This window comes from Bos taurus, chromosome 29 (genome assembly GCF_002263795.3).
Source record: "Bos taurus isolate L1 Dominette 01449 registration number 42190680 breed Hereford chromosome 29, ARS-UCD2.0, whole genome shotgun sequence".
Lineage (NCBI taxonomy): Eukaryota > Metazoa > Chordata > Mammalia > Artiodactyla > Bovidae > Bos > Bos taurus.
The window spans coordinates 7,430,730-7,443,452 of NC_037356.1; the positions used below are offsets into that span (position 1 = coordinate 7,430,730).

At 39.6% G+C, this 12,723-nt stretch overlaps 1 long non-coding RNA gene across 1 annotated transcript; it reads left to right on the forward strand.

The window, feature by feature from the left end:
• Positions 1 to 1,465: 1,465 nt before the first annotated feature.
• LOC104976218 (uncharacterized) lies at positions 1,466 to 12,511 on the forward strand. Its single transcript, XR_009493419.1, has 2 exons — positions 1,466 to 5,463; positions 8,560 to 12,511. It is a non-coding gene; the product is annotated as an uncharacterized lncRNA (long non-coding RNA).
• The last annotated feature ends 212 nt before the right edge of the window (positions 12,512 to 12,723 follow it).

Genomic DNA, 12,723 nt, shown 5'->3' on the forward strand with positions numbered 1-12,723 from the left:
GACCTAAATCTGTTCAAAAAGTGCCTGGCACACAATAAAGGTTTAATGAATGGTATCTGACTTTAACATTGACCCAGGATACAGGATAGTTGGTGGCTGGATCCTTCAGTTCAGTTCAGTCGCTCAGTCGTGTCTGACTCTTTGCGACCCCATGGACTGCAGCACACCAGGCTTCCCTGTGCATCACTGACTCCCGGAGCTTACTCAAGTCATGTCCATCGAGTCTGTGATGCCATCCAACCATCTCATCCTCTGTCATCCCTTTCTCCTCCTGCCTTCAATCTTTCCCAGCATCAGAGTCTTTTCCAGTGAGTCAGTTCTTCACATCAGGTGGCCAAAGTATTGGAGTTTCAGCTTCCAATGAATATTCAGGACTGATTTCCTTTAGGATGGACTGGTTGGATCTCCTTGCAGTCCAAGGGACTCTCAAGAGTCTTCTCCAACACCACAGTTCAAAAGCATCAATTCTTTGGCACTCAGTTTTCTTTACAGTCCAACTCTCATATCCATCCAGGAGCACTGGAAAAACCATAGCTTTGACTAGACGGACCTTTGTCAGCAAAGTAACGTCTCTGCTTTTTAGTATGCTGTCTAGGATGGTCATAGTATTTTTTCCAAGGAGCAAGCCTCTTTTAATTTCATGCAATCACCATTTGCAGTGATTTTGGAGCCCAAGAAAATAAAGTCTGTCATTTTTTCCATTGTTTCCCCATATATTTGCCATGAAGTGATGGGACTGGATGCCAAGATCTTAGTTTTCTTTTTTCTTTTTTCCATTCAAGAAATCCTTTTTAGGTACCAGACATGGATATCTCATTTAATCCTGTAACAGTCTTATGAGGCCAGTCTGATTATCCGCACTTTACAGATGAGGATGGTGAAATGTAGCAGGATTAAATAAAATGCCCATAGTCTACATAATCAGCGGTTGGACCAGAGCCCACAGTCTTTTTTTTTTTTTTTTTCTTTTCTTTTTTCTTTCTTGAATAGAAAATTATTTAATTAGTATACATGTGTTCCCCATCCTGAACCCTCCTCCCTCCTCCCTCCCCACACCATCCCTCTGGGTCGTCCCAGTGCACCAGCCCCAAGCATCCAGCATCGTGCATTGAACCTGGACTGGCATCTCGTTTCATACATGACGTTTCACATGTTTCAATGCCATTCTCCCAAATCTTCCCACCCTTTCCCTCTCCCACAGAGTCCATAAGACTGTTCTATACATCAGTGTCTCTTTTGCTGTCTCGTATACAGGGTTATCGTTACCATCTTTCTAAATTCCATATATATGCGTTAGTATACTGTATTGGTGTTTTTCCTTCTGGCTTACTTCACTCTGTATAATAGGCTCCAGTTTCATCCACCTCATTAGAACTGATTCAAATGTATTCTTTTTAATGGCTGAGTAATACTCCATTGTGTATATGTACCACAGCTTTCTTATCCATTCATCTGCTGATGGACATCTAGGTTGCTTCCATGTCCTGGCTATTATAAACAGTGCTGCGATGAACACTGGGGTACACGTGTCTCTTTCCCTTCTGGTTTCCTCAGTGTGTATGCCCAGCAGTGGGATTGCTGGATCATAAGGCAGTTCTATTTCCAGTTTTTTAAGGAATCTCCACACTGTTCTCCATAGTGGCTGTACTAGTTTGGAACCAGTCTGTTGTTCCATATCCAGTTCTAACTCTTGCTTCCTGACCTGCATACAGATTACTCAAGAGGCAGGTCAGGTGGTTTGGTATTCCCATCTCTTTCAGAATTTTCCAGAGTTTGTTGTGGTCCACAGAGTCAAAAGCTTTGGCATAGTCAATAAAGCAGAAATAGATGTTTTTCTGGAACTCTCTTGCTTTTTCAATGATCCAGCAGATGTTGGCAATTCGATCCCTGGTTCCCCTGTCTTTTCTAAATCCAGCTTGAACATCTGGAAATTCACAATTCACATACTGTTGAAGCATGTCTTGAAGAATTTTGAGCATTACTTTGCTAGCTTGTGAGATAAGTGCAATTGTGCGGTAGTTTGAACATTTTTTGGCATTGCCCTTCTTTGGGATTGGAATGAAAACTGACCTTTTCCAGTCCTGTGGCCACTGCTGAGTTTCCCAAATTTACTGGCATATTGAGTGCAGCACTTTAACAGTATCATTTTTAAGGATTTGAAATAGCTCAGCTGGAATTCCATCACCTCCCCTAGCTTTGTTCATAGTGATGCTTCCTAAGGCCCACTTGACTTCTCATTCCAGGATGTCTGGCTCTAGGTGAGTGATCACACCATTGTGATTATCTGGGTCATGAAGCTCTTTTTTGTACAGTTCTTCTGTGTATTCTTGCCACTTCTTAATATCTTTTGCTTCTGTTAGGTCCATACCATTTCTGTCCTTTATTGTGCCCATCTTTGCATGAAATATTCCCTTGGTATCTCTGCTTTTCTTGAAGAGATCTCTAGTCTTTCCCATTCTGTTGTTTTCCTCTATTTCTTTGCATTGATCACTGAAGAAGGCTTCCTTATCTGTTCTTGCTATTCTTTGGAACTCTGCATTCAAATAGGTACATCTTTTCTTTTCTCCTTTGCCTTTAGCTTCTCTTCTTTTTCTTAGCTATTTTTAATGCCTCCTCAGACAACCATTTTGTCTTTTTGCATGTTTTTTCTTGGGGGTGGTTTTGATCACTGCCTCCTGTACAATGTCACGAACATAGTTCTTCAGGAACTCTGTCTATCAGATCTAATCCCTTGAATCTGTTTGTCACTTCCACTGTATAATTGTAAGGGATTTGATTTAGGTCATACCTGAATCATCTAGAGATTTTCCCTACTTTCTTAAATTTAAGTCTGAATTTGGAAATAAGGATTTCATGATCTGAGCCACAGTCTGAGCCCAGTCTTATTTTTGCTGACTGTATAGAGCTTCTCTATCTTTGGCTGCAAAAACATGGCTGCCAAAGATGCTTGGATCCTTATCTGACTTTTATTTACAATTTAGTATATCTCAGGGACTTTTCTGGATTTCTCCACATGTAATTTTGTCCAGTATTCATAACAATCCTATGGAGAGATATTATTCTGATTTTCAGACTAATAAGTAGATTCATCTTCATTATCATCCTTCTCCATCATATATTATTCAAATTCTATACAGCAAGTAATTCCTTCATATGAATTTGATGATGTAAACACAGGACATTAAGCTAGAGAGAGAGAGAGAGTGAAAACAAAAATGAGAATAGCTGTTAACAGGAGCTGAGATGACAGGCCATCCAGTTTTCTAATCTTGGCTCCAATATCTCCTAGAGACAAAGCAGGACTAAAATTTCTCTTAATTTACCCTGTGTCCTCATAGCACATTCCCACTTTGTCTAAAGTGATGTTTTTGTGTGTGTGTGTAAAGGACAAAGTCCCAACTTACTGTAAGGGAGAATTCAGAGGATTAAAGTCTCTGGTATGATGGATGGTCTTTGAACAAGGAATTCGCTTTGTAATGGAGAGGACAAGAGACAAATGTCAGCTCTGTATACCAAAGGGCACTTAAAGGGACAGCCTATTCTGAACCTCACGAGATCCTATTCATCTTTCACCACTTAATTCAATGGATGATAGAGGCCTGGTCTCTTTATATTTACACATACAGCAGCTGTTACTGAAAAAATTTCTGTCCATAATACTGAAAACTTACTTGAAGTGGACTTGCAGCCTCCAATTCTAGACATGAGTTTTTATTTCTAAGTCCCTGGAATATTGTGCTCCATGACTAATTCATATGCCTAATAGGTGGGCCACATACTACTGATGAGATAAGTGCTGGGATGAATATACAGAATTGATAAGGTCCCAGAAAGAATCATAATAATGCTAGGACAAGCCAGGGTCCCAGGGCACTGAGGCTGTGCTCCAGGTTGGCAGGGATAACGGGCATCGTAACTGTAAATGTGTTGTCGGCATTCATCCACCAGTTCCCATTAGAAACCTTTGTTCTGCTTGGCCCCATACAAAGTGTTCTCAAATTTTATGTCAGGAGAAGAGTTAATTTCTAGACTTCCATATGGACAGTCATATTTTAAACAGAATACTAGTCACTTCAATAACTGTTGGTGACTTAAAACAAAGTCATGCTCTTTTGAGTTTTCCATTTCCCCTCATATCACCTATTTTATTTTCTCTCTTCCCTTATTCTAGCTTTCTTTTCTTTGCATATATATATATATATATATAAAACTCCAAATAAATTGATTCAATAGGATTTTTGAATTCTGAATGTAAAAAGTCTTACCCTTAAACTCTGTGATACTGCAAAAGGTGAAGTTATTTAGCTACATAGATACAAATAGGCTAACAGAATCAGTTAAGAAAACAATGTAAGCTTATTTTTTAATGCAACACACATATATATGGTTTGCATTAAAAATATATAGATAAAAGCATTGATTAAAAAGTGCAACACAACAATTTCATACCTAGCTATAATTTCTTGACATATAAAACTACCCAGAGATATTTTCAAGCATCCCAGATCTCAGGAAATATGAAATCTATCAGTTATTATTGTAAAACAAACAAAAAAACAACTTGAAAGTGAGATCTAGAGTATCTACAGATGTATTTAAAATAAAAATATCAGAAATGAAAAAAAATAGGATAAAAGTGCTAGCACTGAATTATTTAAATACAGAAGTATAGTTAAACATCTGTAGAGGCTATTGTTACAGGACAGAATTTATATATTATAAACATAAAATATTTCACTTTATTATATAATTTATTTATTTGGCTGTCCTGAGCAGCTTGTGGATCTTGGCTCCCCAAACAGGGACTAAACCTGGGCCCTTGGCAGTGAAAGGCATAGTCTGAACCAGTGGAATTCCCAAAATATTTTAAGTGTAATAATATAAACATTAAAACCTGGGTTGGAAGAAAGGAAGAAGCAATAATATATAATTGTACTAATTTTTCACCTCTTACAGATGATCCTGAAGTTGAAAAAAAAAAAAATACTTTAAAAAACATGACTCTAACATTTCAACAGTAAGTGTACATGTAATAAGTAGAAATACATTTTAGGAAATATCTCTTGGGATAACAAAAGACTTCAAAAATGCAATAATCCCCTTGATGCATTTGCTTTTAAAATGAACCTTTTTCCCTTTAGAATAGTTACAGATTTATAGAAAAATCATGAAGATAATACAGAGACTTCTCATCTACCCCCACAGCCAGTTTCCCCTGTTATTATCATCTTATGTTGGTATGGTACATTTATCAATATTGATCATTACTATTAACTAAAGTTTGTACTTTAATTCCTTAGTCAAAGTCCCTTCATTTTTACCCACTGTCTTTTCCTACTCCAGGGTCCTTTCTAGGATATCACGTTACAATGAAGCGATCACGTCTCCTTCGGCCCTCACTGGCTCTCACAGTTTCTCAGCCTCCCCTAGTTTTGATGACCTTGACCATTTTGATGAATATAGGTAGGTATTTCATAGACTGTCCCTCAGCTGGGATTTATTTGATATATTTTCCTGGCTAAACTGGGCTTATGGGTTCTGTGGAGGAAGATTCCAAGGGTAAATGCCATTTTCATGATATTATACGGAGGATCCACAGTCAACACGACTGATCGCTGTTAACTGTGGCCACCTGGCCGAGGGTGCGGTTGTCAGGTCTCTCCACAGTAAAGGTCTTCTTTTCACCACTTCTCATACTTCACTCTTCAGAGAGAAGTAGATACACACGACCCACACGTAAGAGTTGGGAGTTACGTTTCACTTTTTTGAGGGTGAAGTATGTAGATAAATTATTTAGAATTCTTCTGCAGAGGAGATTTGTTTGTTCTCCTTATCTAACTAGCAGAGCTTCCCAGGTGGCACCAGTGATAAACGATCCTCCTGCCAGTGCAGGGGACGCAAGAGACGTGGGTTCAATTCTTGGGTCAGGAAGATCCCCGGGGGAGGAAATGGCAACCCATTTTAGCCTTCTTGCCTGGAAGATTCTGTGGACAGAGGTGTCTGGTGGGCTCCAGTTCATGGGGCTGCAAAGAGATGGACATGACTGACTACACACACACAATTGGGTTCCAAATTTAAAAGTTGAAATGTAGTCCATGGTATCGTGCAAGTAACTAAACTTAAATGAGTATCAGATGAAAAGTTTTCTCCTGTCACACACAACAGAGCTTATTTGTGCTCCTAAGAATAGAGTGCTCAGTCACTCATTCGTGTCTGACTCTCTGCCACTCCCTGGACTATGACCCGCTAGGCTCCTCTGTGGGATTTTCCAGGCAAGAATACTGGAGTGAGTTGGCATTTCCTGCTCCTGGAGATTTTCCCGACCCAGGGATCAAACCTGGGTCTCTTCTCTCCTGCCCTGGCAGGTGGATTCTTTACCACTAGCGCCACCTAGGAAGGCCTGTAGATAATGACAGCTAGGTTACAATTTAGGCTTAGCCCTTTTGGATTTGATTTTGAGAAATGTCTTGATTTCAGAAACATTAAAATGTGGAGAAGGAATAAGGTCTTAGCATCAAGACACTGTGGTATTTATTGTTTTTAGCCAAATATAGAATGGAATCATGAGGTAGGGACAGCTGTATAGATGGGAGATTTCTATCTATGCTGCAGAAAACATCTTTCCCCTAGTATAGGGTTCTGATAGGCAACACTTTCTATTTATTCATTCCCTATATCTACATCTCATTGATAATCTAAATTCTTCATAGTGAATTGAAAGCAGCTTGATAAAAACCTTAGAATATATTGTGACAGCACAATTTACCAATTTATTGTTAATATAAGTTTTTGTACTTTGATTACTTAAAGATTGAGAAATTGAAACAAGGAAGTCTTAAAATCAAGTAACTTAAAGTCCTCCCCAAATAGCCATACTTCCAATTCTCAAGATAAAGCAGCTAAGATTTCAAGAATAATTTTCCACATTCAAGGCAAAGTCAGGACTGAAATCCACATTTCCTGTCTCTCCTAATCTCCAATTCCACACTTCCTGTGTCCTCCTAGCACAATGCATCTTATTCCTTGACCTACAATAGATGACTAAAAATCTGCAGTAAACAGCTCAGCCTGTTATGGAGAGCAAACATGTATATTGTTGATCAAGGTCGGCTTATCATCCGCAGGGTGATATACAAGACGTTCAGCGTGCCCCTAGGCCCATTGACCCCTGCCCCAATCCTTCCTGGCTTGTCTCTGAACCCATTCCCCTCTTAGAGCTTATTGGCTGGACCTACTTCTATGTAAACATGCGCATTGGGAAATGGAATAAATTATCTAGTTTAATTAAAACAGCAGCATGATATGCATTATCAAGAGAAAATATTACTTTGACTTAAAAGTTTCCTTCTTGGAGCCCAGGAGAGACTGTTATAGAATGTTCAGCATTCTAAAGGCTGTGTTTGTTTTCAGTACATTTTAAGTGGAATATTTTTCACCCTTCTGAGTAAGGGATACAAAGGCTTTAATTAAACAATGTCACATGGGAACTCTTGCCCCCAAACCTTTACTGGCCCTAATTAGCAGATGCAGCTGTAGACTCTATCAATATTAGATGGTCTGTTTATTGTGTCCATTTATATCACACTCATCAGGGAGCATGTGGAAGGCACCCCAGAAATATCAGCTTTAATTAAAACTGACTCAATTGGTGGAGAAAATATCCCACACAAAAATGGGTCAGGTGAAAAAGGAAGATTTGAAAAAAAAAGAGAAAGAAACAGTAACATTATACTGGGACTATTATTACCAAGTCTTCTTTAGGAAAAATGAAGGAGGATACCTGATGAACTGTTTCTCACCAACTGCTTGAGAGAAGCATAGGCATTTCAGGCCAGGTTGAATTACACGGACGTGGGGTCTCTCAACCGGAATGTCTCCCTCCCCTGCCCAGGGTCCCCGAGTGACTGCCACGGCTCCAGCAGGTTTCTTTCTAAGTAGAGTGGTAAGGAGGAGTAGCACATTCATTTAGACACACTCACTGAATTCATCATTCAAGGAATTATATAAAACTACATGTGGAATCTCCTGGAAGATTGTTTTATGTATCTCAAATATAATATATAACAAAATTACTATTACTTATTTGATTTCTGCTGTGCACTTATATATCACTCCAATCCTAACAACTCAACACTGCTATTTTCCATTTTCTAGATAAAAAATCTGATGTTCAAAAATATTAAGCCCTTTCCAAATGTCATAGACTTAGTACACAGTAGAACCAAGACCTAAACATCTGTCTAATCCCAGAGCCCAGACAAGTTTCCCTACCTCTCCCGTGTTAGTCAAAAGAATTTAACATTTTGCCAAGAGCTTGCTTACAGGGATTCATGAGCTGAAGACAAGCAAAGTTGCTTTGAAGACAAGCAAAGTTGAGTTTAAACTCTTTCCCATTTTCTTAACTTCTCTAAGCCTCAGTTTCTTCATTCATCAGATCAGGGTAAGAAACATTTCTTGAAACTTAGATGACAGGGGATAACTTCTGTGAAAAGATTTTTAGCTTGTGGGAAATGCTTGACAAACACTATTTCATATCTTATTCTCACTTACATTCCACAGTGATCCTATTTTGGAAGACGCTTTGAGATGGAGAGTTCTTCCTATCTCTTTGGAGTGTCGCTGAGTTTGCTGACACAAAGCCCCTTTGAAGGATACGGTATGTTGTCATTCACGTTTACTGCTCTACAGAAATAATAAGCCTCCTTTATTTGTTCTATTGCTGGCGGCATGTCTCTTCAGGATAAATACTGTGAAATTTGAAAACATGATCAGCCAATAATGGGAAAAGAGTAAAGGTTTAGAGTCGGCTTCTCAGGCTTTTCCAGTGATGCCCCCTTAAAGGCATGGCAGAATGAACTTATATATCTATGTGGTTTGAATGCTCTAGTATAGATTTAAACACTCCTTTCCATCTTATTTAAAGAATATTATTTACTCTTTAAGATGTGCAGTTTTGTAACCCTTGGTATACATCTGTTTTATTTGAAAAAGAATTATTAAGTCTACTCCCCAACCTGTCAACTTTTCAAGTCATCCAGCCATGTCCATCATATTTATCTTATGTCTATGCTTCATAGAAACATCTCTAAGAAGTTTTGGGGGAAATCTGATATTCAGTCTAGGAAGTACAAATTTGGAAAATATTTCAGCCTAAGTAGAAATAGACCAAATAAGAATGTTTGCCTTCTAGGAACTGTTTCTGAAGTGATTGTCATGAGAATAAGCTCCTTTCTGACATTAGACCTAATATTCTGATGTTAGGTGGGATGGTCCCTGGGAGGCCAATTATTCCTGGATGGGGACAACAGAGAGGCAAGAGAAAAGTGTTTCAGGTTCTATGCCAATGACATATTTTTCTATAAAGTTCATTGTTTATATATTAGAATATTAAACATAAAAAACCTCACCTAACTCACTCTTCAAGTGAAAGCACAATTTAATGAGAAATAATAAGCCATAGGCAGGGGTCTTCAGTTTTATAGCCTGTTCCATTTCCAGGCTAAAGTTTAAAGGTTGCTCCCCTGTCATGTTACTCAGGGCCCTAGATTCAGCTCTGAAGCTCTGAGCTCTCTAGTTTCCCCAGATGCCGTAAGCAACCCCTGGTGAGGGCTTTTATTTAAGTCCCTCTCCAGAAACTTCCCTGTAAGAGTACCACCTGGGCCAAAGTCAGGCCTGGCTCCCTTGCCACGATCCAGAATGCCCTTGAAGGACCATCTCAACTCCCCAGCTGCTGGGCAGACACTCCATAATTCCTGCCTCACAGTCAGCCTTCTTCTTACCCAGTCCAACTTCTCTCACCCCTTTTCGGGTGCCATTCCTACAGATTAAGTCTTTACCCCAGACTCTGTGTACTGAGGAACCCAGCCGAGGATAGCTTCTTACACTAGCAAGTTAACTGGCTTCAATTTGCCCTATGCAACGATTTCCCAGGTTTCATTAGACACCATCTCTGAATTTAAATGTGCAAATAAAGTAACAACTCTGTGAATCAGAAACATCATTGGTATGTGGATATGTAACTGTAGGCAGAAAAGTGATCGTTTCTAATTCAGTTTTAGTGAGTGAAAGTTGCTCAGTCGTGTCCGACTCTTTGCGACCCCATGGGTGGAATTGTCCAGGCCAGAATACTGGAGTGGGTAGCCTTTCCCTTCTCCAGAGGATCTTCCCAACCCGGGGATCGAACCTGGGTCTCCTGCATTGCAGGTAGATTCTTTACCAGCTTAGCCACAAGGGAAGCCCCGATAGCTTAGTTGTTTTAGTGAAAGCATTATTTATTATGGTTCAGGCATGAAATTGTTTGAATGTACATATTTACATATGTACCACCATAGGGCATAAGTATTATTCTACCTGTTTAGGAAATGAAGAACTGAAATCTACTCACTTGGTTAAAGTCATAGTGTTAGTAAATCAAGAGGCCACAATTTGAACTCAAATCTTCTTTCTCCAAGGCTGGTAGTTTCCAGTCCATCTGTGATGCTTTGTGCTGTTTACACGTGTTTCCAGCTCTCTGCCTTCTGAACACAAAGAAGAATAGACTTTGCTACCCACCGAGTGTTAAGCATGGCCATGCCACTTGCTTGGGCCCATGGAATGGAACCAGAAGAGATGGCTCCTTTTTGCCTTACTGCCCCTTCCTGCCACAGGGAGCAGTGACATTCCAGACGGTCGTGGCTCTGCCACCTTGTGCCCCTGTGTAAAGAAAACATGGAAAAGAGCCTCCAGCACAACTCAAGATGAGCGTGGATTGTAAGTGAAAAGGAATCTGCATTAAGTCACTGCTCTCCAGGGGTTGCTTGTGATCATGGCCTAACCTTATGTGGGGCTTTCCAGGCGGCACTAGTGGTAAAGAACCTGCCTGCCAATACAGGAGATGTAAGAGATGCAGGTTGAATCCCTGGGTTGGGAAGATCCTCTGAAGGAGGGAATGGCAAGCCACTCCAGTATTCTTGCCTGGAGAATCCCATGGATAGAGGAGCCTGGCGGGCTACAGTCCAAGGGGTCAAAAAGAGTCAGATACAACTGGATCGACTTAGCACGCGTGCATGCAACCTTACTTGATTAATTCATAAATTATGGCTAAAGAACAGATTAATTTTTAACTTAAGAAGTATTAGTAGGAGGAATCCCTTAGTGGTCTAGTTGTTAAGACTTGGTACTTTCACTGCCATGGGCCTAGGTTTGATCCCTGGTTGGGGAACTAAAAGGTCCCAAACTGTGCAGCATGCTCCCTACCCCCGCTAATACGTTAGATTAGTATTAGATTAGTATTAGATTAGTAGGGAACTGCCATTTTTGCTAGAATTGAAATATCCTTTTAACACTAGAATTTACTTTATAATATAATATAATTGAAAGAGTTTGGGTCTTGCAACCATGTAGATGTATAATTTAATTTGAATCTCTGATCTAACCTATCAGATCAGATCAGATCAGATCAGTCGCTCAGTCATGTCCGAGTCTTTTCGACCCCATGAATCGCAGCATGCCAGGCCTCCCTGTCCATCACCAACTCCCGGAGTTCACTGAGACTCACGTCCATTGAGTCAGTGATGCCATCCAGCCATCTCATCCTCTGTCTCCCCCTTCTCCTCCTGCCCCCAATCCCTCCCAGCATCAGAGTCTTTTCCAATGAGTCAACTCTTCGCATGAGGTGGCCAACTTGTTTAATAACCTTAAGTTTCAATTTCTCTTTTTCAGCCCCTGTTTACTCATCTATAAAATGAGGCTAGTAATATATTTTGTCACAGCATTGATGTAATGGTTTGATAAAATAAGGCTGGTAAAGCTTTTAGCAAATTGTCTGACACATAGATGGTATCAAATAAGTGTTTTACAGGAAGTATATCTTTTTATAACTCACTGCATCTGAAAGTCATTTTTACAAATATAGATTCCTGAGGCCCATACCAGACCTACTGAATTAGAATCTTAGGTTGTGATCTACATTTTCAACAAACTCCTCTAGCAATTCTTCCCTGAGATTGAAAATAACCGCACTAGACAAATGTTAAATATTGCTGACATATATATTATCTCAGAGAACCAGAAAAGCCTCCAATGAGAATCTTCAAATGATCTTAGAACCAACAGAAGTATCACTCACTGCACTGTAGATAAAATGAGCTTAACTGTATATAAATCAAAATGAGAGGATTTGGGGGAATACAATACACACTTCAAAGCCGTGACATCTGAAAGAAAAATCTCTGTGAATTCTTTATGTCTTTAAGTATCACATGAATGGTAGTCTGACTACAGTAATCTTTGCTGATGAGAATCAGGGTTTGGGGGGGCAGTCTGGGACTTAAAGACTGTCTGAAATCAGATGCCTATGAAATGAGAGTGACAACCAAGGAGATCAAGGCAAGGACAATTTTCTCAGAAGCCCCTGTGCGTACACGAAAATAACTGCTGAAACTTTCTGGTGGAATTCTAGGCTGGAAATTTTATTTCTGCTGCTTTTAATAATTCAGATGCCTTTGAAATCTGCTGTGCTTTATAGTTGTGGTGAGTAACTTTGGAAATGTGTGACCCTTCCAACTACCTAATCGCCAAGTCACTTTCTCTACTTCTCCTCTCGTCCTGAGTCTATGTTTATATATATGCATATTTACAGGGCAAAAAAAAAAAAAAAAAGAGAGAGAGAGAGAAGGTAGAAATAACCAAGGAAGAAGCTAATGAGTGTTAATGATGCCTTTGGGTTATCTTGTCCACAACAGG